Source organism: Mustela putorius, unplaced genomic scaffold (genome assembly GCF_011764305.1).
Source record: "Mustela putorius furo isolate JIRA1106 unplaced genomic scaffold, ASM1176430v1.1 tig00000813_pilon_pilon_pilon, whole genome shotgun sequence".
NCBI classification, from domain to species: Eukaryota; Metazoa; Chordata; class Mammalia; order Carnivora; family Mustelidae; genus Mustela; species Mustela putorius.
Genome location: NW_025421485.1, coordinates 2413161 through 2438943, shown reverse-complemented (window position 1 = coordinate 2438943; position 25783 = coordinate 2413161).

Below are 25783 nucleotides of genomic sequence, written 5' to 3'. Positions count from 1 at the left end.
CGCACTTAGAGAATGCAATGAGCATTTTGATTAGTATATCTTAATGTCTGAAGGAAAATTTTACACTACTTTATGATGTTTTTTGGTATTGCTGATAATAAAAAATCATAAGTGTGTCTTTGGCTTATGTACATATATTCTTAAATTGGCTGTGAACTAACTTTGGCTTCCTTGTTATTTCCCAGGGATGGTGGGCAGATTTTTTTTTTTTTCCAGATTTTCTATTTGGAGATATGGTAGCAGTTCTAGGACACTGGACTGAGAAACAGGTCTCAGTTTAACTCATCATGTATGTCACAATAAAATCTGGATCACCATATCAACTTGGCCCTAAAAATTTTAGGGCCTGGATAACTGAAGATATTCCATGGCCAATTACCCTCCTAGGAACATTGTAGCATCTGTTTGAAGGATTACAGCATTCTCCTGGTTTCTCTGTGGCCTCCTGAGGTTACCACATATCCTGCTGCAAGGTTATATATGTTTGTAAGAAGCTGTTATATTTTATCGAGGATCCCAAGGTATTTTTAGTAGGAGAGTTTTCAAGTTATTTTGCAAGTCATTTTGCTAGAAAAGAGAAATTGTGTTTGTGTGTGTGTGTGATCTTTGGAAATTCACTTTACATTCTGAGCCACCGTTTCTTAATCAGTAACATAGATAATAATATAAACCACATAGAGGTGTTGTGAAGATTTAACCACACTGAAACATAAAGAAAAGATTAGTAGTTCATTAAATGTCAGTTTATATTTTTGCTCAAAGATTTCATTCCCTATGGTTATATTTAGTGGCCAATTACCACTAAATTAATTATCAGTTGGAAACTGTCAAATTAATAAAAGTCTTACACGTTACAGATAAATATTTTTTTCCTCCAAAACCTAATAGATTTATCTTATCATAATACTACTTACAAATTACATGTGAAATACTTAAAGACATAATTTGACAATTAAATTATTCTTAAAATTCACATTTTAAAAATACTCAAGGTAAGTGACTTTTTCAGGTGCAGTGAAACTTGGAGCCATTGAGATAGAGACCTCTATTCATAACATCACATCTAGTATCTGTTGTGTAATTGTCAAATTGATTTATAATATAAGAATGTAGGCCACATAAAATGAACACCCAAGCCTTGAAGTTAGTAAAGATTTGGTCATATTATCACAATATATTTTGTAAGGCTTTACTTTAGGTTTGTTCTGAAAATAGAGTGAAGAGTATAATGATATTTTTAAAAACTTGATTTTATGTTACAGCTTCTCTCTTACATTTACATAATTTAGAGGTTTTTTTTATTTTCAGACACCAAATTTATCACCTCCAATTTGCAATCTGGAAATCAATAGTGTTCTTTTGGCACCTTCTAACCTCATAAGCAATTAAACATTTGAAATATAAGCTTAGTCTAAAATTGTGTTGACAAGTGAGTTGGCCACATCTGTCCTAGAATCTGCAGCCAACAATTGTAAGAACATATTTGTAAGGAAAGTAATCAGATATGATTAAAGTGCAAGACAAATCAGCAAACTACTTAGTTATTGTTCAGAGAAGTATACTTTAAAATAAGTATTTTTGTCTCCATAATTCATCTTAAAGAAATACAAAAATGAGAGGAAAACATTACTGCACATTTCATAAATTGCAAATGTCACCAAAAATAATAAAAACAACTCTGTCTAGATAGCCCAGAGTAAATGTTGAATAAGTATCCATAAATAAGTTGCTAATTAATTTATGACTTGTAAAATAGATAATAATTAAAATTTAAAATGTGAATTGTTCATTATTTTACTTAATTTATATAAAAATTAGTAACTGATACATGTAAGACTAATGATACATGTAACACTAATACTTCGTGTTTTGCATGCATTGTTTCATTAAGTCCCCACAACAAACCCGTGAGTTATATACTGAGGCATAGAACATTTAAGTAAATAAGTGGCACTAATTCTTTACCTCCTGCCTTTCTATAAAAAGGAGATATAAAAAGATTAATACCATAGAAAGGTGGACACACTGTTTTTGCCTAAAAATGATGATGTTTCTAACATTAAGAATGATTGTATTGGGGAACTTTGTGCGGGTGTTAAATTTCTATGATGTGTGTGTGTGTGTGTGTGTGTGTGTGTGTGTGTGTTCTTGCCCAAACAGTTGCTTGCAGGGAATCAGATTTGGATGGGAGAGCCTTTATATATATACTGAAGGACAGATGTAAAAAGAAAATGCACTGTGCCTGGTGCATCATTGTATGAACTGAGCTTTGCCATTGCACATGACAGTGCCTTAGATTAAGGAAAACCAACTGCAGGAAATGTACTGTCACGTGTTGAAATTGCCTTTCCATCTGTGTGTCTGGCACATGCCCTTGAAACACGATGAGGTTTTTCTGAGTAACAAGGTTTCAACTGTCAATCACTCTGTAGAGAGCTTGATTCTGAAGCAGGACATAAGGAAAGAAAGATGCTTTCTCTCTTCCTATGACCTGTATGTATACCTGGTCATACTGAGTCTCCTTCCTGGCAGCACAGTGATGCTAGCAGCCTTCGTGTATACAGGTCTTAAATTGCTCACATCAGCTTAGGTCGAGAGACAGAGAAAGAGCAAGAAATTTTGTGATCGTGAGATCCAACTTGGGTTGCAAAAGTGGTTGTTTCTAGGGGTATTTGTAAGCAATTCTTTGACTTGCTTGTATACATCATCTATTCAGTCATATTCTTGACTACTAGAGACAGCAGTTTTCCTGAGTTGGGAGCAATGAGGTAGCATCTATAGGATGCAGAAGCATGGACACAAAGGGATACAGCAGATGGCATAGGAGCAAAGCAAAGTACTAGAAAGGCTCTTCACTTAAAAACTCTCTGACAGGGGTACCTGGGTGGCTCAGTGGGCTAAAGCCTCTGCCTTCAGCTTGGGTCATGATTCCAGGGTCCTGTGATTGAACCCCGCATCAGGCTCTCTGCTCAGCAGGAGCCTGCTTCCCCCCTTCTCTCTCCACCTACTTGTGATCTCTGTATGTCAAATAATTAAGTAAAATCTTAAAAAAAAAAAAAAAAAAAAAAAACAACTCTGACAAAGCAAAGGGAATATTTTGAGGCAACTGATTTTAGGTCATTATGCTACTGTTAGACTCATCATAAAAGGTTTAGGTTTTTAATAAAACAAGTACAAATGTCTCAATACTTACAGCTTTTAAAGATCCATGACATATGTATTGAACACAAAATAAAGCTGAGAGCCAGAAAATTTAAAGGACAATCCAAAGGCACACCAACAGTTTGAGTTAGCGGTAAAACTGTTGAGAAGGCTGGCAGTATGTTTACCCATGGCCATACATGATCACTAGCATTAATTAAGTTTGGATGTCTGCTGTGATTGGAACTCGTGAATTAATAAAAGTAACGTTGGGGCATCAGTCAATAACAGCAAATGTCCATCAATTCTACGTCAGAGCTTCACTTACCACCCAGCAGGGCAGAAAGGGAATATAGCCTCTGACTGTTTACATCAATATCTCAGGATGATAAAGCTCTTTATTTTTATTTTGCTTTTAAAAATCTCTAGGAGTCAATTTTATTTTCCATTTTGCACAATGCATCATTCCAGGATCAGTTTTGAGTGTTAAAAAAGCATTGTAGGTTAAATACACATTCGAGTGGGGTTTCATGGTACTTTCTGAAATTCACTAGATTTTAGCAATAGCACACTGGGTATGATTTCATTATGGCACTTGTATTATTATGTATTATTAATTACCATAGTTGCCTCTCTCAGTACCATTCTTTTCATTGTTCTGTATGCCTTCAGGTTGAACGGGAGAGCTCCAGATGTAATGACTAACAGAAGATGTCACAAAGACTCAATGCTCTGTGCCACACTTGGGACCAATTGGTGGGCCAGATTGTAGTCAGTGGTGTGTGAAGAACTAATCAAAACATATGGATTCGAACAATATGGTTTTAAACCTCAATGTTTCCATTATTTAGCTAGGTGATATTGAGAAAGTCACTTCAACAACATGAAATTCAGTTTTTTCATCCAATAACCTAGGTTAATTTTTAATTTAAATATATAACTTTTATCAATTAATATTGCCACAAAGTAAATTGTCCTGTAAGTTAATGACTCGAAACAACAATCATTTAATTAGCTCTTATTCTGTGGGTAAGCTGGATGGTTTCTCTGGTCTAAGTTGGCTATCCTTGGTGTAGTTGATCTGGAATGCTCTTGAATGTCTGCCCTAAGCTGGGCTGTCTGGGGAAGTGGGAGCCTCCCTTCTCATGGCCTCTCATCTTCCAGGTTAGCTCAGGGACATACACATGATGATGGAAAAATCCCCAGAGACAACAGAGGGCCAGCCATAACCTGCAAGCATTTTTAACAAAGTGCTTTGGTCAGAGGTACTAATGTCCCATGGGCCAAATTGAGACCCATGGCCAGGCATGAAAAAGGTAGAAAAACAAACAAACAAACAAACAAACAACAACAAACCCAAAAAACTCCCTCTCTTTGAGGAATAGCTCTGAACAATTTGTAGCCTTTTCATTTTTTAAATTTCCAACGGAACTGTTTGGAACATTAATGAACTTGAATGTAAAATTTTTATCATGTAATAATAATTAAATACGGGGCGCCTGGGTGGCTCAGTGGGTTAAGCCGCTGCCTTCGGCTCAGGTCATGATCTCAGGGTCCTGGGATTGAGCCCCGCATCGGGCTCTCTGCTCGGCAGGGAGCCTGCTTCCCTCTCTCTCTCTCTCTGCCTGCCTCTCCATCTACTTGCGATTTCTCTCTGTCAAATAAATAAATAAAATCTTAAAAAAAAAATAATTAAATACATGGGGGTTGCCTGGGAAACTCAGTCTGTTAGGCCTTCCACTTAGGTCATCAACTCAGGTCATCAACACAGGGTCCTGGGATCTAGCCTTGTATCAGGCTCAGCTTGGAGTGTGCTTGAATTCTCTCTCTCTCTCTCTTTCTCTCTCTCTCTCTTTCCCTCTACCCCTCGCACTCCTATTTGCGCTCTCTCTCACTAAAATAAATTTAAAAATACCCAAATACGTGTGTACATGAGTACTGTGGGGCAGTACTATAAAGGACTTTGTGAATACATCATTGTATATCATAAAATGCTAAGCAGAAGTATGGGGAATGAAAATCATCAGAGGAAACTTCCTTCCCCATCCCTTCAATTCAGTGGTTTAAGTGACTTCTCTCTAAGTTTTAATACCATTCCAATACCATCTCAAGTGACATTTCCTCAACTTGGCCTAGTATCCTGTCTGTCGTATCATATCGGCTCTGGCAACCCTCAGAACTTACTCTCTGGTTGTGCCAAGGACTGCTTTGCACCTGGGTTCCCTTCTGCAGCCAGGAGACCAGATGCAAGGAGATATCCTGGCAGGGTTCATGATGGTTGGCTGGAGAATCGATACTCTTTTCTGTGATGTTTTATTGTATACAGAAGTGTTAGTTCTTCCCTCTCTTTTGTAGGCAAATTGCTGTATTTTTGTACCTTGGGTTGATGTTTAAATAATAAATTTGATGCTGAATGCTTTCAGCCTCGGTCTCTATTTGTATTTTAATGAATGAACATCAATCGCCTCACAAGGTAGTTGTAAGGATTATTGATGAATTAGATTCTGTGTGTAGCATTCTTCCTCACCTGATAAAGTATGTATAAAGTTAGCTTGGAATTCATTCAGTAAATTCCTCTGGAATAACTTCACTGTACTAGTCAATTTCTGTGTGCTGCACAGCCCTCAAAATAAATAAACTAAAATACTGTATCTCTTTCTTTGGAGGGACTTGTGGTCTAATGATTCATTAAATGGCATTAAATATCTCTTGCATGCATTCAACATTTATGATGCTTTAGAGCGCTTTCATATGCATTAGCTCATGAGTCCTTCATAACAAACCAGTGAGGTAGACAGAACAGTAATTATTTCCCCCATTTAAAAAAAAAAAAAAGGTAATTGCTCACCAAGGAGGTAAAATATCACACTTAAGTTTACACAATATTAGAATATTGGATTTCTGTGAAATAGACCAATGCTTTTTCCACCAGAGAAGACACATTTCATAAGAGGAAAATTGATTTTCACTTGGAAAAAAAATACCTAAGTGCATGGATAATCTAAACAAGATGGCACTGTTGAAAAAGAAATAAAAACAAGTCTTAAAAAAACATCTTTTTTTATTTCAGTTCTATCTTCCATGTCTAATTCGATCATGCTTACACTTATGCCTAACCCTAAATAGTTATTTATTTCTATGTCTCCTATCAAAGACACTATGAAAATACCATATACAGAAAGGGGTAGGATTTAAATTGAAGAGCTATGCATAAAAATTCCATTTCATTCACTTGTTAGGTATGTGATCTTGAGTAAATTACGTATTTTTTCTGTGCATTGTTATGTGCCTTCGGAAATGAAACCATATCAAACTTGGAGAAACTTCATGATTTATGCGAAGCACAGGCATACAGTATTCATTCAAAGAATTCAGATTTCTCCTAACCCCGTTCCCTCCTTGCTTTGTACTTCACCTTCACTTTATATATATGATGGATTAATTTGTTACATTTTGAGGTCCAAAGAGGAAACTTATCATGTAAGAAGGCAGGACTTCATGGATCATCAGAGGTACATTTTTTTGTTTAAATAATTTATATGATGATGCTGACAACTTAATTAAATGAAAAGTAATCCAGGATAATCATTGAATATGAAACTTCTCAGACATTTCAACCCTAGAGCTTTCTGTTGGCCACAAATAAGCATAACAATTAGAAATATAAGTATCAACTATCCTGTATCACAAACCCGATAGATAGCCAAAAATCATCTAGATCCAAGAATTACACTTACATTAAAAAAAAGTGGCAGAAATATTTACCTGGATTTCCATCACTTCTGAACATATGCAAATTGTCTTGAGTCAATTTAGTAAACTACTGAGTTCCTTTTACATATTCTCTAGTTTATGGTCTGATTTTAGAGACACAATATCCCAACAGGAGTTTACCAGGGTTAACTTGATGAAACTAATAGTCCCAGAAGTTTTGGTAACAGATCCATCACCCAAAAATATTGGTCTTAAGATAGAATGGAGACACCTGAAACTAACGTAACATTTTGTGTCAACTATACTTCAATACCGAAAATAGCAATAAAATAAAATAAAATAAAAATTAGAAAACAGTTTAAAAAAGAGATAGAATGGAGATGACTGGGTTTTTGGTGAAGGAAACTGAATACTAATGTTTCCATTAACATGAAAGTTTTGGAACCAAAACAGTCAGGGAGTGGAGGCAAGAGACAATGCCCACATTGAGGGACTACACAAAGGAGTGTGTGCGACTATTTTTGTACTGCATTCTAACTAGCGTCCCCCATTGCTCTGGGAATTTCAAATGGACTTGGAAAACTTTCAAAACATCTTATTGGAAATCATAATGCTGTTGGAAAGCCTCTTAATTCGTGCTTTTGCGTCTGGATAGGTAAGCATTAGAGTTCATTAAGGTGCTTCAAGGCAGTCGGCAGGGATGTGAGAGGTGATGGAAATCCAAGTAAATATTTCTACTTTTACTTAATTTAAACACAACTCTTGGAACTAGATGCTTTGTGTCTATCTACCAGTGAAATGACAGGGACGCATAGCAATTGTATTTCCAATCATCATGCTTATTTTTGACCATCAGAAAATCACTAAGATTGAAATGTCTGAAGGTTTTAATATGAAATGATTATTATTGATTACTTGGTATTTAATTAAATCTCCTGTATTATCATGTTTAAAAAGTGCTTCCCTGATGGTCACAAAGTTTCATTCTATTATTATAAACGTAAAAAAAAATAGCGAGTCTTATGTTTAAAGTACAAGTGCCAAATAAAATTATGTGAAAGAATCCCTAAACATTTCCATTAACAAAATAAACATAGGGGTGCCTGCCTAGCTCAGTTGATGGAGCAACAACTCTTGATCTCTGAGTCATGAGTTTGAGCCTTACGTTGGGTGCAGAGATTACTTAAAAAAAGTTTAAGGATTAAAAAATATAAAAATTTTAAAAACATAACTTAAAAAGAAGAAATTCTATAAAATCCTTTTAGTAGTGGATTAGTTATATGAGGGATAGTTTTACCAATAAATTTTATTTTTGGAAAGTACAGCCAAAGAGCAGAAATTGAATAAAACAAATATTATAGTTATTACATCCCATTCATTAAGCATGGCCTTAATGTATTTCCTCTTATTAAGAAATTCATACACAAATTCATTAACAAATGAAACAGCCTCAGGATTTAATGCAAGTTAAGTAAATTAATTTCAAGCCACAAAAACTCCAATAAATTCAATGTTTATTGAATTTTTCTTATGAACCAAGCGCTGTGACAATGCCAAAAATAAATGACATTCTCTTTGCCATAGCCAGGTGCAAATAACTCATGCATAAACATCCATCACCCAATCTTGTGGTTTGAGTGTTGGTCGGTGTTCCAGAAGCCATGGCACAGTAGACTCAAGATTTAAGCCTGCTTGAGGCATACCTCTGTGTAGCCAAAGGGAACTGGGAGGAGTAGATGGGAAGCGATGACTCTTTTTTCAATAAGCTTTATGGAAAATTTTCACTAATTTACATACTGCTTTTTAAGTTCTATAGTCTGCTAAAGAGAGAATCTATTTTGCAATCAATAAGAATTGAAAAAAAATTATTCTTTTTTTTTTTTTTTTTTTTTTAACATATTCCTAATGGTTCCATGCTGCCCTGGTAAACTTCTGTTCCAAATTTAGTTTGGCTAATTGTTAGGGCTCACTGATAGAAGGAAAGTATGTTTCTTCCTTACTAAAATGGCTTATTAAAATAAATGAACAATGCATTCATTTACATTATGATTCACCATCACAAGTGACTTAAGATGGAAGAAAATGAACTGATTGTGGATAAGTTCTGGACACATAAACATTCAGTTCTTTTAATGCCAATTATAAGTTGTGTTACACTACGAAAGTTACGTAAACTCTGAAACTTTTTTGATTGTCTATAAATGTAGATTATAATAACTGCTTCAAAAGGTTTTGTGATAATTGAATTAAAATATGTATAAGCCTTCAGCATAGTCCCTGATAGAAAATAAATCTTCACTAAATACCTATTACTATTGTTGTTATTTCTATTCCCTCTGAATATCTTTAAGGTAAATTTTTAAAGTAGAATTAAGGTATTTACTGAGACTTGTATAAATTTTAGTTAGAATTAATTTATTTCTTGAATTCTGATATCCCTTAGGCATTAGCAAGGAATTGTTCTAGACCAAATTCAACCAAACTTCCTCAGACATGACTATACATTTTGACAATCTGTATCCCTTGTCCTTCTACTTAAGTCTATTATATTTTGTACTTAGCAATGTTCTCTTTTTTCCTGTGAACACAAATAATATGCACAAATAATATGCACAATTTTATATTAAAATATTATTTATGTTTAATTTGTATTGTGTTCAGAAGAAGAAGAAAAAGACTATTCACAGAACAAAATGTATCACTTTCTAAAGGTTCTTTAGAAACTACTGGAAGATGATGCGCCTCTAGGTAAAAAAAAAATATATATATATATATCAGATATTTCAGTAAATTTTCTGTCCACTTGTGTCTCATTCTGGACCTCACATTGGATTTACTTCAAGAGCTTTAAAGATATGGCTGTCTTGCTCTTTCCTCCAGAATTTGGGTTAATCAGCCTAAGGTGTGGCCTGAGCTTTGGGATTTTTAATAGTTCCCCAGCTGACTTTCATCTGCCTATGTTTGAGATTGTTGGACTCTCTTTTTTAAGTTTTGTGTCATTTCAATAAATGTATTGAATCAAAATATTAGGGACTATGAAAATCTCCAAGGTTTTCCCCTTTGAAAGGGGATTTGATTTTAGGGATTTCTTTATTGAGAGTCTCACCATTTAGTAGAAGAGAAAGCACACAGAAAATAAAGTCAAAATATTGCCACGCATGTCACAGTAAATGTATGTCCAAAGAGCTTCATTCAGAAAAGAACAGGGAGCTTGGTTAGAGCTCAGAGTAGAAGAAAACACCAGTTCAAGGTATGCCTTAAACTGAAAACAAAAATTTTATTTTGAATAAAACTATATCCCTACTTTAGAAAAGATCAAGCAATTGAAAATAATCATTAAAGTTGAAATTAAATACTCACGAAATACTTAATCTTGGAGAATGAAGCATTTCTCATAGTCCATGAATGTTATTCCAAAAATTTCTCTATAAATATTTCATAAAGATAAATAAACATACAGATATGTTCACATAGATGAGAACATATTATGGATGATTCATAATCTTAGTTTAAATTACCACAATACTTAAATTAATATTTAAAAATACATGATTGCCAATTTGGATTTATCCATGAATACAGGGTTGCTTTTATATTTAAAAAATGACTAGTCAAAGTAATTTATTTTATTAAAATAATATTTCAGGAGACATATATAACTATCACAGAAATATAAAAAAATTATAAAATTTACAAAAGATTTATAAAAGCCAAAATCCTGAGGTTAGATTGATGTCTACTATCCTATGTCTATTCATACTCACCAGTATAATGAGACCCATATTTTTTTTGTTTGTTTTCTTCTAGATTCATTGAGACAAAAGTAACATAAAACATTGGGTATGTTTAAAGTGTACAACATGTTGATATGATACACATAGATATTGTAACATGATTATCACTACAGTGTCAGCTAACATATCAATCACCTCAACATAATTATCAGTTCATTTTTTCTTTGGTTTTGGTGAGAATATTTAAGATCTACTGTCTTAGCAACTTTTAAGCATATGATACACTATGATTAACTATCACCATTCTGTACACAGATCCCAAAAATGTGTTCATCTTACAATTGGAAGTTTATACCTTTAGCCAACATCTCCCCATTTCTCTTATTAACCTGCCATGATAACCACATTTCCATTGGGTATCTATGGATTCAGCTTTTTAAGGTTCGACATAAAAGTAGGTCCCTGCAGTATTTCTTTCTCTGTCTGACTTATTTCACCGGGCATAACACCCTTTACGGCCCATTCATGTTGTAAACAGGTTGTTTCTGTATCTTGGATATTGTCAATAATGAGGCAGTGCACTTGGGAGTGCATATGTATTTTTGAGATTCTGATTTTACTTCCTTTAAGTATGGGATTGCTGTAACATGTAGGCATTCTACTTTTTATTTTATAAGGAATCTCCATACTGTTTTCCATTGTGTTTGCACAAATTTACATATATCTAATAAGAGGCCAATATCTAAAGTAGATAAACCATACAAACAAATAGTAAAAAGCATCCAATTAAAAAACAGGTAGAGAGGAGCTCCTGGGTGGCTCAGTGGGTTAAGGCTCTGCCCTCAGCTCAGGTCATGATCCCAGGGTCCTGGGATCCAGCCCCTCATTGGGCTTTCTGCTCAGCAGGGAGCCTGCTTCCCCTTTTGTCTCTGCCTGACCCTCTGCCTGCCTCTCTGCCTGCTTGTGATCCCTGTCTGTCAAATAAAGAAAATCTTAAAAAAAAAAGGTAGAGAAACTGAGTAGAAATTTTTCCAAACACTCAAACAAGACTCAAAAACCACTACCCTAAAAATCCTCTGTTCTCTACCTATTCATTCTTCCTTTCTTCCCTACCCCCGCACAACTACTGGTCTTTTTACTGTCTCCCTAGTTTTACCTTTCCCAGAATGTCATACAGGAATCAGGATTTTGAGTGAGAGGGATGCGTCAATGTAAGTTCATTGACTATAACAAATGTGACATTCTGATGCAGGATGTTGATGGTTGGGGAGGGGTGTGTGTGTGTGTGTGTATGTTTGTGTAGGCACGTGCACACATGTGTATAGATAAAGGGTATATAGATACTCTCTGTAGTTTACACTCAATTTTACTGTGAACCTAAAACTACTCTTAAAAAAGTATCTTTTAAAAATAAAAAGACTCAAAAAATACTAACCATAAACACTTAAAATTAAAGATTTCTGTTCATCGAAACACTGCTTTAAAAGAGTAAAAGAAAACTTAAAGACTAGTGAACTTAATGTTGTAATATTTATAGCATACAAAGATTCAGATTCAGAATATATAGAAAACTTTTAAAATTGATAAAAAGAAAAGAGCCCAACTAAAATTAAAGCAAAGACTAGAGCAGACATGTCACAGAAAGAATATGCAAGTTGCCAACAAATATGTGGGAAGATATTCAATCTCATTAGCCAACATGGAAATACAAATTAAAACCACAATAAGATGCCACTAGTTATCCACCAAATTTCCTAAGATTAAGTAGCCTCACAGTGTCGTGTGTTTGTGAGGATGCAAGAAACACTGCTGTCCATAATGTAAATCTTGACACTTTGAAATCTATTTGACATGATCTATCATATTGAATATCTACATGTGACTCATCTGTCAGTTCCACTCGTGGGCATATACCCCCCCCCCAAATGTGTGTGTGTGTGTGTGTGTGTGTGTGTGTGTGTGTATGTGATTCAAAGGCATATTACAAAATGCTCATAGCACTACTAATGATAATGTCCCCAATACTTATGTCCATCCATAGTGAATGGAATGAATAAACTGTGGGATAAGAGGCATGGTGGAGGGCTGTGACACAACAATGGAAATGAGCAAATTACTGATACACACAAAAATGGGGAAAGAATGAAAGATGTTGGCCAGAACGAAATAAGTCCTGTGCAAGTCAACATATAAAGTCAAAACTAAGCTATTTTGTTTGAAGTCAGCATAGTTGGTTATGTTTTGAGAGAAAGGAGAGTAATTTAGAAAAGGACTGAAGACAAATCCTGGAGTGCTAGTAACTGTCCACTTTATTTCTGGTTGTTTTAAGAGTTTGTTGACTTTGTGTGTATTTATGATTTATGTATATATTACATATGTCAGCAAAAATGTTTAATGAAACATATCATGTGCAAGGCTTTAATAGCACTAGAATCACATTATTCGGACTTAAGTATTACTATCTATGGCATTAGTATCTTATCTTGGGCATTTTTACTTAACTCTCAGGGTCATTTTTATTTTATACAAAATAATATGGTGACACTATAAATCTCAGTTTTGTTGGAAGAATTACAAAACATTATGACATATGCAGAGTAGGTAGAGTTATATCTGTCATCTAAAAAGCACTTAATAAATACTATTTGTTGCTGGGGCTTTTTGTCATTTCTGTTGTTATTTTCATTGTTTACTTCTTTCTTAAAGCAATATTTGAATCTTACTGATTCCATTACAGCTTTCTTTTCTTTTTTTCCAGTTTCCATGAGCATATGGCTTTTAAATTTGTGGCAGTACCGGTAGTATAATTTTAGACTCAATTTTATTACTACTCCTTATGTAGTCTTGGCCCTTCCTCACTAAGTTTTACACATTTATGGAATATTTGGTTAAAAAAAAGAGAAATATTTGGTTTAGGTAACATGAGACAAGAGTTTCTAAATTTCTGGCAGACTATGCTAAAATAATATTATAGTCACAAATATATATAGTAAAACATAGCTAGATCCAATATTAATCTTATCTTTGTTGAAGATTCATGTATTTTATACCATTGTAAGGTAAGTAATTCTTACTTTATTCCACAGTGAAAAACCTACAAGGCTCTACAGATAAGCAAATAGATAAAATGCCATTCTCTATTTCCAATATCATTATTTACATTATAGAGTAGATAGACATAGAGATATATATTGATACAAAATACACATAAAAATTTCTTTGTAAATGTACAAATACACATTCAACATACATGCATGCATATTTCACTTTCTCATCACATTTTACAAAGATTTCCTTTTACTTCTTGAAAGCAGTATATGTGTGGGTAGAACTTTGTGTTCCAGTACAAGGAAGTCTGTTGATAAATTATGCTTTTAGAAGATGATTTGAATTTTTTTTCAAGAAGATACAGGAAAGAATATTTTTAAAATTTTAGGGGTAAAGAAAAAAATCTCTTCTAGAGAAAATGTTTATAAGGAGGTATATTGTAGCAGAAGGACCAAAAGTCATGTTAAGAGAATAAGTATAGCTATCACTAATTAAATGACAATTGAAATTACTTTAATTGACACTAATATTAGGCAACATAGAAAATATTATAAAGAAGCCCTTTTACTTAAAAACTAACAAATAGGACTATCGAATAAATATTTGAACTAATTACATTTAGACATTCGTTTAAAAAGAGAGAGCATCCAGGGGAAGATGTAGAAATTACCATTAATCAGTCAAGCAATACAAGACTTCTAATATAGGATGGATCTTTTCAATGGGCCACAAATATAGAAATAAAAACATGCAGAACTTCCTTCTTATGGTACAATATCACAAGAAATAATATTCCTTTACTCAGGAGACCTTTATGGAGTACCTCCCCTTCACATGATACACACTTTTAAAGGTCCTGGGAATACGTTCATAAATGAGGCAAACAAGTTCTTTGTGCTCGTACGAATTGTGTCTAACCCAAGAGATAGATGTTAACAACTAAACAAATGAGCAACATAATTAAAAATTCTGATAGATTCCATGAAAGCAAGAACAGGATGATAAAGTATATAGCAATTCTCAGGGTCCACATTAGCTACACTTCAAATATAGTCTTTCTGCAGAAGTAATATTTGAGCTGAGAATTGCAGGTAAGAACGAATGAGCTAATGGAGGAGAAATTCAGTCAGAGTTAATAAGCACAGAAGCTCATCAGCAGAGATAGGATGGAAAGGCCGAGGGAATGAAGGGAAGACAGAAAAATTCGATCTGATTAAATGCTCTTTTCCAAGAGAGCCACACTTCACTCATATATCACCTCCTAACAAAAGAATTTCCTGAACCTCTACCAAACTAGCACCTCTTTTTTCATTCCCTGCTATGGACTGAACTGTGTCTACAAAATCCATAGGTGGAAGTTCTGTTCCACAATGTGACCATATTAAGAGGTAGAGGTAGAGGTAGAGTTCTTGGGAGATAATTAGGTTTAGATGAGGTCCTAGGGTCGGAGTCCTCATGATGGGATTAGTGTCTTTTTAAGAGGATGAAGAAAGCAAAGTTCCAGTATACTTTGTATCTATTTTCCCCTATTACCACTACCTTACATTAGTATGTTATATTTGTCTTTGGATTAAGGAACAAATGTTGATACATTATTCATAACTAACTAAGATCCATTTTTCATTCTTAGGTCCTTAGTTTTTCCCTAAAGTTCTTTGCTTCCCTTACAGAACCCCATTCAGAATATCACATTACATCTAGTCATTACTTTTGGGCTCTCCTTGACTGTAACAGTTTCCCAGATTTTCTCATTTTTGTTAACCTTTACAGTTTGGAGGCACACTGCCAGATACTCCAGAACCATCTTTTGTATTTCCTATCCTAGTCGTGATTCAATCATTTCTCCAAAGAACCCTGGTTCCTTTTGTTGGAGAGTGGCTTGAGAAAACAAGACTACCACAGCTTTACAACAAGTCTTGAAATAGGGTATTGTGAACCCTCCAACCTTGTTTTCCTTCTTCTTCTTCTTTTTTTTTTTTTTATTGTGTTGGATATTCTAGGTCTTTTGCCTTCATAAATAAACTTTTTTTTACAATTGATAACTGCACAATAAGTGGGGTTGCATTCAATAAATAGATCAGGTTGGAAAAGAAAGAAGTCTAAATAATACCAAACCATCTAATCTATGAGCATTGAGTACCTCTTCATTTATTTAGATTTTCTTTGATTTCTTCCACCAGAGTTATTTTATTTTTCCACAAATAGATCCTGTACATAGTGGTTTGTAATTTTTGGTTCTTACTATGAATGATATATTTTTATTATTTTAAATATCAATTTTTCATTACCTTTTTTGTTATGTGAGGGGAAAAGCCATCTGCCCTTTGAAAATATTTATTGAATTATACATTTTGTTTTATACATTTATATAATAAAATACCATCACTCCATCTGACTATTATTCACAGCCAAAGATCTGTTTATTGATGTGGTAAGCAGGTCATGAAAATTATTCAATAAAAATAGTAACCAATAATTTTAATAACCTTTCATTTCCTAAAAATTATACACATACACATTAGAAAAGAATGAAATGAAAAATCAAACACATTAACAAATAACACTTTGGAGATTGAGATATGGATAATACCTTCCTTTGAGATTTATTATAATTTCCAACTATTCTTCATTGAACAAGCATCATTATAAAGTAAAAAAAGGCAGTAAGAAAGTGTTCATAAATTGGATGTTCTAGGCTAATGACCAGTGTGTTCACTTGAGCCTCCTGCCCTGGTTTCCTGAGCTAAGTATTTTTCACAGAATGTAAGTGTAAGGGGACTCTGACCATCCCCATTCTCACTCTGAAGAAAAGAAAAAGAAAAAAATGGTGCCAGAGTTGAACACTAATGAACCCGGAGAGGCTCAGAAAGTAGAAGAATAAACAGAAACTCATCCCAAGTCAGAGGAGATGTTGGACACTGCTTCCAAATCCAAAAAAGACATTGGCATTTGTTCTAAAAATCCCAGAACATGAGTCCCCAGTTAGAGTTCACCAAGTTGTTAGAAAGGAGCAATGGAAGGACCGTGCATGTCCTGACCAGCCCTGTGAGTGAACATTGGATCGTGATAGGAGTTCATCCACCGCTACAAACACATTTATAAAAAAAATTGATCTGGAATACTTATAACAACATTTTATAAACAATGGGAATAGGAAACCTTTTACAATAAGATCACCCGAGATAAATAAGAGGTGCAATCTCTCTGCTATTTCTGGAATGGGAAAAAAAATCATTAACACTAGAAATATAGTTATTGGAATTTCAGTTTTGCAGAAAGGTATGAATTTAAAAGAGGAAAAACAAATAAGAAAAGTTTGCAGCTGACAACAGCAGCTATCTTGTACCTAATTCAGAGACCACCATGATCTACATAGTAGAGGTGAATGGCAACAATAGATTGAGCTGAAAATCCAGTAGGTTAATCAACTTGCTAAAACTTACTAAGGCACCAAAGGGCCAAGTTAGAAGTCAAGTGCAATTCTAACACACTCCGAAGGTCAAACTCAATCCATAATAGCGTGTTATTATTTCTTACGGTTGTTGCTAGGCAGGAAATCTTACCAAACATTATATATATATATATATATATATAATATATATTATATATATATATTATATATATATATATATATATATATATATATCACTCTCTCTGAGTGAGCCAAAATAATAATAAGGGGATTTGTTGATAATAAAAAAGTTAAAAATCCGCCCCATTTATTAATTTTGATTTCCTGAAAATCTGCCAACTAAGATTGAGGAATGAGAGAAAAATGCCTACAAGGACCCAGAGACAGAACTGCTTTTTCAAAGGCAAAGGCGTAACGTAGGTGTTGATTGCCCAGCCAAAGAAGGAGAATCATATTTGACCTTCGTTTAAGAAACAAAAGAAAACGAGTTCTGTTCCTTTCCAGAAAATAAGTTCTTCTTCCTCCTCTTTGGATTACCGTATATAAATACTGCCTTTCAATTATGTTTTATATTAAAGGTGAAAACATTTTCTGCCTATACAATACATCTATAATTTACAGCACATTGGTATGCTTTTATATCTATATATGGCTCTAAATAGCATATTCCTAGCTTAGGGTCTATTATTATGTCTGACAAAATTGAAATGAGAGCATTAGGAATTTGAATTTAGTGAGGTATGGGACCCTTAGGGACTATACAACACATTCTCAAAAAAGCTAATCCCATACAGCATTGAATTACTCCAGTGCCCTTGAGAATTTATATGTTCTGTATTTTAAGTAATCTGATTCATGGCTCTTGTTTGTATATAAAAGTAGAGGACATTATATGGTTACTAAATTTGCCTTATTTAAAATAAAGGACAATTTAATTTATTTTCTGTTAAAATAGCATGTGTATACTTTATTCATATTGAATACATCGAAATATAAGACTTTTATTGCAAATTCCAATTCTTTTCTAAATATTCTGGATATAATAATATACATTTACCTCCTAAGACTTAGTTCTTCAGTTTTAAGAATATTTCCTGATTTATAGTATCGAATTGCAGGCTTAGGTAAAAATCAATGTGAAGCTTACTAACTGAAATACTTTCCTCAAATGTAGAATCATAATATAGAAGTTGATTTTGGTAACCTCTTGTGAATTTCATATTTCAGAATTTATTCTCTATAATATTATGTGATGAGATTACTAAAAATATAAATTCAAATAACATCTAGGCCAGCAGAATGCCACCTAAACCTAAATAACAACCTTCCTAAGTTTATCATACATAATATGGCTGAAGTTCTCATATACTTGTTACTTCAGGAAAATAAATAACAGTGTTCTTTAAAGTAACATGTTATTTTTCTTACAATACCATATGTTTGGAACATAAAAGATTCTCTCATCTTTCATCCTGTGTTCTGTAACTGTGTTTCCTAGATTCTTTTACTTGAATTTGTAGGGAAATCCTCATAAACCACATCCTTGTCATCTAAATTGACACTCTTTTTTTTTTTTTTTTTAGCTGTTTACAGGTATCTTTTAATTGCCCACATATTATTCCTAAACTTGGGGTAACTTCTGTGGTTCACATCATTTCACAAATAGGGAAAGTGGGGGTGAAGACCTTAAGGAATTTGGTTAAGTGTCCACAGCTATCAAAAGGCAGAGCTAAGACCTGAAGAATGTCTCTGCTTTAATAATGACTCTTGGTTGTACACTCCTTGCATACATTTAGTAACTTAGGTTTTCTTTCTTTTTTTTTTTTTTATAAATTAATTTTTTTATTTTCAGAAAAACAGTATTCATTATTTTTTCACCACTCTTTTTTTTTTTAAGATTTTATTTATTTATTTGACAGACAGAAATCACAAGTAGGCAGAGAGAGAGAGGAGGAAGCAGTCTTCCCGCTTAGCAGAGAGCCCGATGTGGGGCTTGATCCCAGGACCCTGGGATCATGACCTGAGCTGAAGGCAGAGGATTTAACCCACTGAGCCACCCAGGCGCCCCTTCACCACTCTTAATAAAACTAAGAATCAACATCAGCTTCCTCTTCTGGTTTTTCTCATGAAATTTGGAGAATTTTTCTAATGTGTTTTTGAACAAAACCACCAATCTTTTAAAAAACAAGAAGATACTTAAATAGGAGATTGAGCATCCTATAATGACATTGAAACTCCTACTTGAATTCATCCAGACCAAAGGTTTTTGTTATGAAAGACATCCTAAAGTTGTCTGGAACCGTGGGCTGTCATCTTCCCAGCACCCTTTCTAGTACAGGACTATCAGAGGAAGATATTCAACATTCCATTTCTCTGACAGACTTGAGACAACATAAAAATATATTTTTTGAATGTGTAATATGGAAATGTGTTATAAAAGCATAGTTTGAAGACTGGGAAGTTGGCATGTGTTACTGACGGATGGGTCTTCTGAGAGGCCATGTAGTGGGCAAAGTACAAGACATTAAAAGATAATGAGATTGCACAAATGGAAGTTATAGTGATGCCATGGGACTGCTTTAATGTATATTTTCACCCCAAGAGTTGAGGACCATCTGGCAGGCCATCAGATCTGTTCTTGGCCTATCACTCTGTTGGGAGAAAAGGTGAAAAGAGTTTGGGGATTTACGTGTGAGTTCCTAGGTCAATAAAATTAAGACCCAAACAAAGTTCTAACCTCAAGAGAAGGGCAGGTGTCATGCAGAGACACTTGGGAAGTCAGAGTAATCACCATGAAGGCATAAGCACATGGCACTAGATAACTTCTTCTTTGAAATAAGTCTTGCTGGGGATTCTAACTGACAACCTAATTTAAGGTTCTCTGTTTGGTATATTTAAGTTGTATTCAGTTTCCTGAATTTAAGAACAGTGAAAATATCCCAGTCTAGGGAAGAGGGCATCCTGTAATTGAGGTGGAGGTGGAAGGTGACATGGAGTTGGGGGAGGGAGTGAAGAAATTAAGTAGGAGAAAGAATGAGCCATGGAATCCAGTGTCGAGATGGGGAGACGTGTGCAAGTACCAGATCATGGTTAGGCTCCTGGAGTCAAAGAAATATGGGATGTTGTCTAAATTCATCAGTTTAGATCTTTAGAAGATGACAAGTTCCACTCTCTGCCTAATTATGTTCACGAGCAAGCCTATTGGTGGGACAGCTCCCTGAGAACACATAAGTGGAATGAAAATGTCATGCAGGTCATTAGAGCTCAGGAAATCAGTTAAAAAAGTTTCTGCAAAAAATATCACTGACTATATAGTTAGCATAACTCAGAACTGTAGTGGGACTTAAGAAACAAAGAAGACAATATTTGTCAAATTAATTATCAATCTCTACTGATCACTTATTTTGGCTTTTAAATAAATACCTCTGGAGTGCTGGGGTGGCTCAGTCATTAAGCATCTGCCTTTAGCTCAGGTCATGATCCCAGGGTCCTGGGATCGATCCCTGTATTGGGCTCTCTGCTCAGTGGGAAGCCTGCTTCTATTTCTCCCATGCCCTCTGCTTGTGTTCCCTCTGTGATTGTGTTTCTCTCTGTGAAATGAATAAATAAATAAATAAATACCTTTAATTATGTAGCGGTCATGAGTGTCCAAGCAAATCATTTTCAGATTTTAATTACTCTGAATGTTGGAGGACTCTTGAATATATTGGAATGAAAGTTTAATGCTGGAAATTGTTTTCCCCTTGTCTATAATTATTGCCATAATAATTTACAAGGAAAAATTTTTAACTGTTAAATTATGACACATATCTGAGGTGATAGACGAGTTGTAGGAGTGGGGGAAGACCCAGCATCGGTAACTAAAAACCTCTTTCTTGGGAGAGGCAGGAGAAGGAAATGAACCCCTTCCCAGTCCCTGACTCCTGAGTAAGCAGGAGCATCTGCTGACCTCCCACAGGCTGGTGCTATCTCTCTACCTTAAGTGGAAAACTCTTTCTTTTCTTTTCTTTTTTTTTTTTTAAGATTTTATTTATTTATTTGAGAGAGAGAACATGAGCAAGAGAGAAAGAGCACAAGTAGGGTGGGGCAGGGGGACAAGGAGGAGCAGACACCCCACTAAGCTGGGAGCCCACAGTGGGGCTTGTTTCCAGGACCCTGGGTTCATGACCTGAGCTGAACGCTTCACAATGCTTCACTGACTGAGCCACCCAGGCGCCCTGGAGAACACTTTCTTCTTCCCTTTCCACCCTTGTATTTTTCTCCTCTCCCTTTGGTACTTCGCCCTCTTGTACTATCTCCTCCATCCTGTGCTCCCCTTTCCTATAGTCTGCATCTCTTGTTCCCTGTCCCAAAGGGTGTAGAGCTGGTGGTTCCAAGGAGATTCAGATGGCTCAGGAGCTCCTGGCTCACTGCCTCTGTGTCTCTGGCCTGGAATTTTAGGACAGGCACAGATACAGACTTGCAAATGAATGTAATTAAGCTAAGATATTCGACAATGACTTACACCTCTTTGTATATCATCATGTGTTCTATATGTTTAACAGATGGACCTTTATCCTTGATCTGCGGTCAGTTTTCCCTTATCAGCCTCCAACATAACTGCCCTCAGCTAAGGGTTCAAAGACACAGAGTAAACGTCTGTATTTGCATTATGTTTTAAGAGGTCTATTTCCTTTCTTTCTTTTCTTTTCAGACATAAAGATTTATGAGGGAAAAAGGCTCGCCTAAGAAAAGGAAATCAGAAGCCAAGTAAGTAGAATAGTCAAAAGATAGCCACGTGCCACACTCAATCATGAAGTTCCCAGAGTGTCTTTGGCTGGGGGCAGGGGGTCTTCTTAATACATGTATAGCAACTCTCCCTCCCTCTGCAAATGGGTGCATGTGGGGGGCTTTGCAAATACCTCCTCATTCCTCCTTTCACTGTCTTTGAGAGGAGGATGAGGTGGTGGGGAAGCTTTCCTTTGGGTATGCATATGGAGAACCAAGCTCCTCATGCCTGCCATTTGCAGAAGGTAAAAAAGTGAGACAATGGAAGTCATGGAATGGGTAGGGGACTTCCTCAGTGCACTGTGGATAGCACTAAGGTCCCCCAGGCCCCTGAAGAAAGATGGGATGTGGTTGAGGACTGTAGGCAAATGTCAGTAGATGAGCGGAGTTGGAAGTGAATGCAGGCACTCAGACTGAGCTGGGTTCCTTTGGAAAATGATGCCAGGAGACCTCATGTTTTGGGTGGGGTTGGATTCATTGATTTGTAGCCAGGGGAAGTCTACCCAGGGCACCGTCTCCCCTGCTAGCCTCAGTCCCCATCCACTTCTCTCCATACCTGGGCTTGTGGCTGCATTTAAAATTTTTCCCCCTCTAATTGATATGTAATTGTCATACATTGTATTAATTTCAGGCACACAATGAAATGATTCTGCACATGTATGCACTGTGAAACGGTCACCACAATAAGTGTAGTCACCATCTGTCATCAATGAAAATTACCAAAAATAAAAAACCAAAACAAACAAAAACACCTTCTTGTGTTGAGAACTTTCAAGATCTGCTCTCCCAGCAACTTCAAATATGCACTGACAATACTACGACCTAGAGTCACATGCTGCACGTCACACCCCCATGACCGAGTCATTCCACACCCTGAAGTCCGTACCTCCCCACCCACGTCACCCATTTTATCTACCCTGCCAAACCCCCCACCTACCATGGCAACCACCACTCTTTTTATGTTTCCGTGGAGTGTTGCTCTGTTTTGCTCTTTTTGTTTCGTTTCATTTTATGTTGTTGACTTCCACATATTTGTACAACCATTTGTCTCATTCTGTACAACTTCCTTCACTTAGCTTAACGCCCTCCTGGTCTATCCACGTTGTCACAGATGCAAGCCTTTTCTTCTTTCTTCTGGCTGAAAATTACATCATTTGTATACACATTGTCTTTATCCGTTCATCCCTTGATGAACACTTCGATTGTTTCCGTATCTTGACTGTTGTAAGGGATGCTGCAGTGAACATGGGGATGCAGATATTTCTTGGAGATAAAGATTTCCTTACCTTTGGTTAAATATACAGAAGTGGAATTGCTGTGCCGTATGGTAGTTCTATGTTTAATTTTTTTAATCTGGTTTCCATAGCGGCTGTAGCAATTTACATTCCCATCAACAAAGGCTATGATGTAAATTGTATTATTCTTATATAGAAAGAAAAACTAGAAAGTAATAAAGACTTTGGAGGTTAGAAATTGAGACAGTGAAATGTTCAGTGGGCTGTTTAAATGGTGCGTGCATTCTTATTGTAATCCTGAGAAATGAATCCTTAAATCCCTCCCACACCAAAAATAGGATAACGTGAATAAGTACCCTCCTCCCTAAAAAGCTTATGAACATTTCTGTATCTTTTAAGAACAATTTAATCATTCATAATGTAGTATGAATTATAAAGAAACACAATTTCTGATTTCTGTTAAGGAGGAAACGTGTACCTCTAGAAATGTAAAGTGTCGTGTGAAGAGAAAATTCCTCCTGAATATTGCTAGTTTTCTCTCCCTGCTAATTTTAGAGGTGTTACCGCACAAAACCTGCCTTCATTCAAGATGCAGTGATTGCCAATGATTGAATCAGATGGCACGGAGAGAACTGTAACGAGTTCGTACCAATAACACATTTAAAAATAATTTCTACTAAAAATATGCTGTATAAGACTTAATTAACAACCAGAGTTCCCAGTTTATACATGCGATATAAACAGAAAATATATTTTGAAATCTTTACCGCAAGCCTGCATGAAAACTCGATGTTCAAATGAGGGGGAGGGTTGTGGATGGCAGTTTTCTAACTAGACAGCTTGGCTGAAAGAGACTTAGATCAGGATAGAAGTGGGTGGCAGATGTGGTCCTTGATTACCTGTGACCTTTTATAAAACAGGTAATGACTCTATCAATGAGTGAGCCAGATCACACTCAGCTTACCATTCCTACTGTGTCTTACATGGCAGGATTAGAGAACGAAGTTCCAGCATTGTGGCCATACTGTCATACCTGGGAAATTTGCACCACAGGGGCGATAGTAGTAGAAGAGGGGATGAAGCTAATTTGAAAGTCTTCACAGCAAGTGTCACCTTATAACTCTGTGTAAATGCACATGATTTCATGGCTTCCTCCAGTAGAAGGCTCTCTCCCTCCCGCGGGGTCTCCCTTTCTCAAGATGGCAAGTCAACTAAGAGAGCCACAGAATCACAGACACCTGCTTGGCAGTGGGAAGTGCTGCTGCAGTTGGAGAAGATGGAGATGTCCCTGCAGGCAAATATGTTTAATATTTTTATTTTCTTCCTTGAGGAAAAGCAAATCTCCACCCCTCCACCCTCACCCCCACTGCTGCGCCAAGACACACATTGTTCTACCCTAGTCTTTACACGTGTTCACGTGGTTTTCTTCCCTAGAACGTATTCTGTGGTCTTCTGGAAGATGGGAACAAATGTAATTTGGTCCTGGCATAGGATAGTACACAATGAAGAGGGAGAACAGAAAGAAAGGGGACAGAGGAAAGAGAAGATGAGGGAGAAGGAGAAAAGGATAAGAATAAGTAAGAGATTTAGGAAGAAAATACTTTTGTTTAACTCTACTGTGACCTTTAGTTTCCCCCAAACCGCCGCCTTTCCACTCTGCTTGTTATATTAGAGATGTCCAAAAAATGGCATCTGTGTGGCAGATGTTTAAAAACACTTTGTATATAAATTACCAGATTTAATTTTAAACTGTAAAGCAGTGCTATGAGGTAAGTATGATAAGAAAACTAAATATTATTTTCTTTATACACAGAAACAAAAATCTCAGAGTTGAACACCAGATTGCAAATTCTGTCCTGTTAGATTCTACGTTGGTCTCCAGCTTCTGTTCTGTCTCACCTCCTTCAGGATGCCTACCTTGACAGCGTTGCTCACACTGTTTTCCCGGATTTGTGAATGAACTGTGGAATATGAGGACTGAGTCCTTATCCCAATATTGCTTTTTGGCTTCGACAACGTTTTAGGTAGGCACCCTCTTTGCATCTAGATCACAAACTCTTCAGTTATGCCATATTTCCAAACACATAACCAAAAACTGAAAAAGAATTTTAACGCTTCTTTGACTGTTGGACCAGAAAGGAGCACATGATACAGAATTGTGGGGAACATATGTTATTTAAATAGAGTCTGTTTCAAATGTTTAACAGTGACTTAGAATTCCAAAGAGTTTTAAAGTTCCGTGAGTGTGCTCCTGCCATGCTAATCTCTGCCTTGGGTATCTATCAACGTCTGCATCTATTTGTTAAAGGCTAAAATGTATTTAATCCCTATACCAACACAGTCTTTTACAGCCATTCTCCTTTTAAATATATTTTCTACTAGGCTATCAGCACCTTCTTCCCATAATTATTTCCCCAACATCCCCTTCCTTAAATCATCTCAATGGTACCCTGGTGCTCAAAGGGTACTTCAAATTCCTTGGCTCACAATCCATGGAATTTGCCAATCTCAAAATATTCAGCCTACTTTGTTGCTTCTCTGTTTTCTTCCTGTGCCCAAGATATAGATATAGATATATAGATATAGATACAGATATATATATAGATATATAGATATAGATATAGATATATCTATCTCTTTATATATATTTTTTTAACTTGGTAAACTTTCCCTGTCCCTCAGATCAACAAATTTTCTCCTGAACTGTAGCTTTGGAGCCTTTATCATTCTTT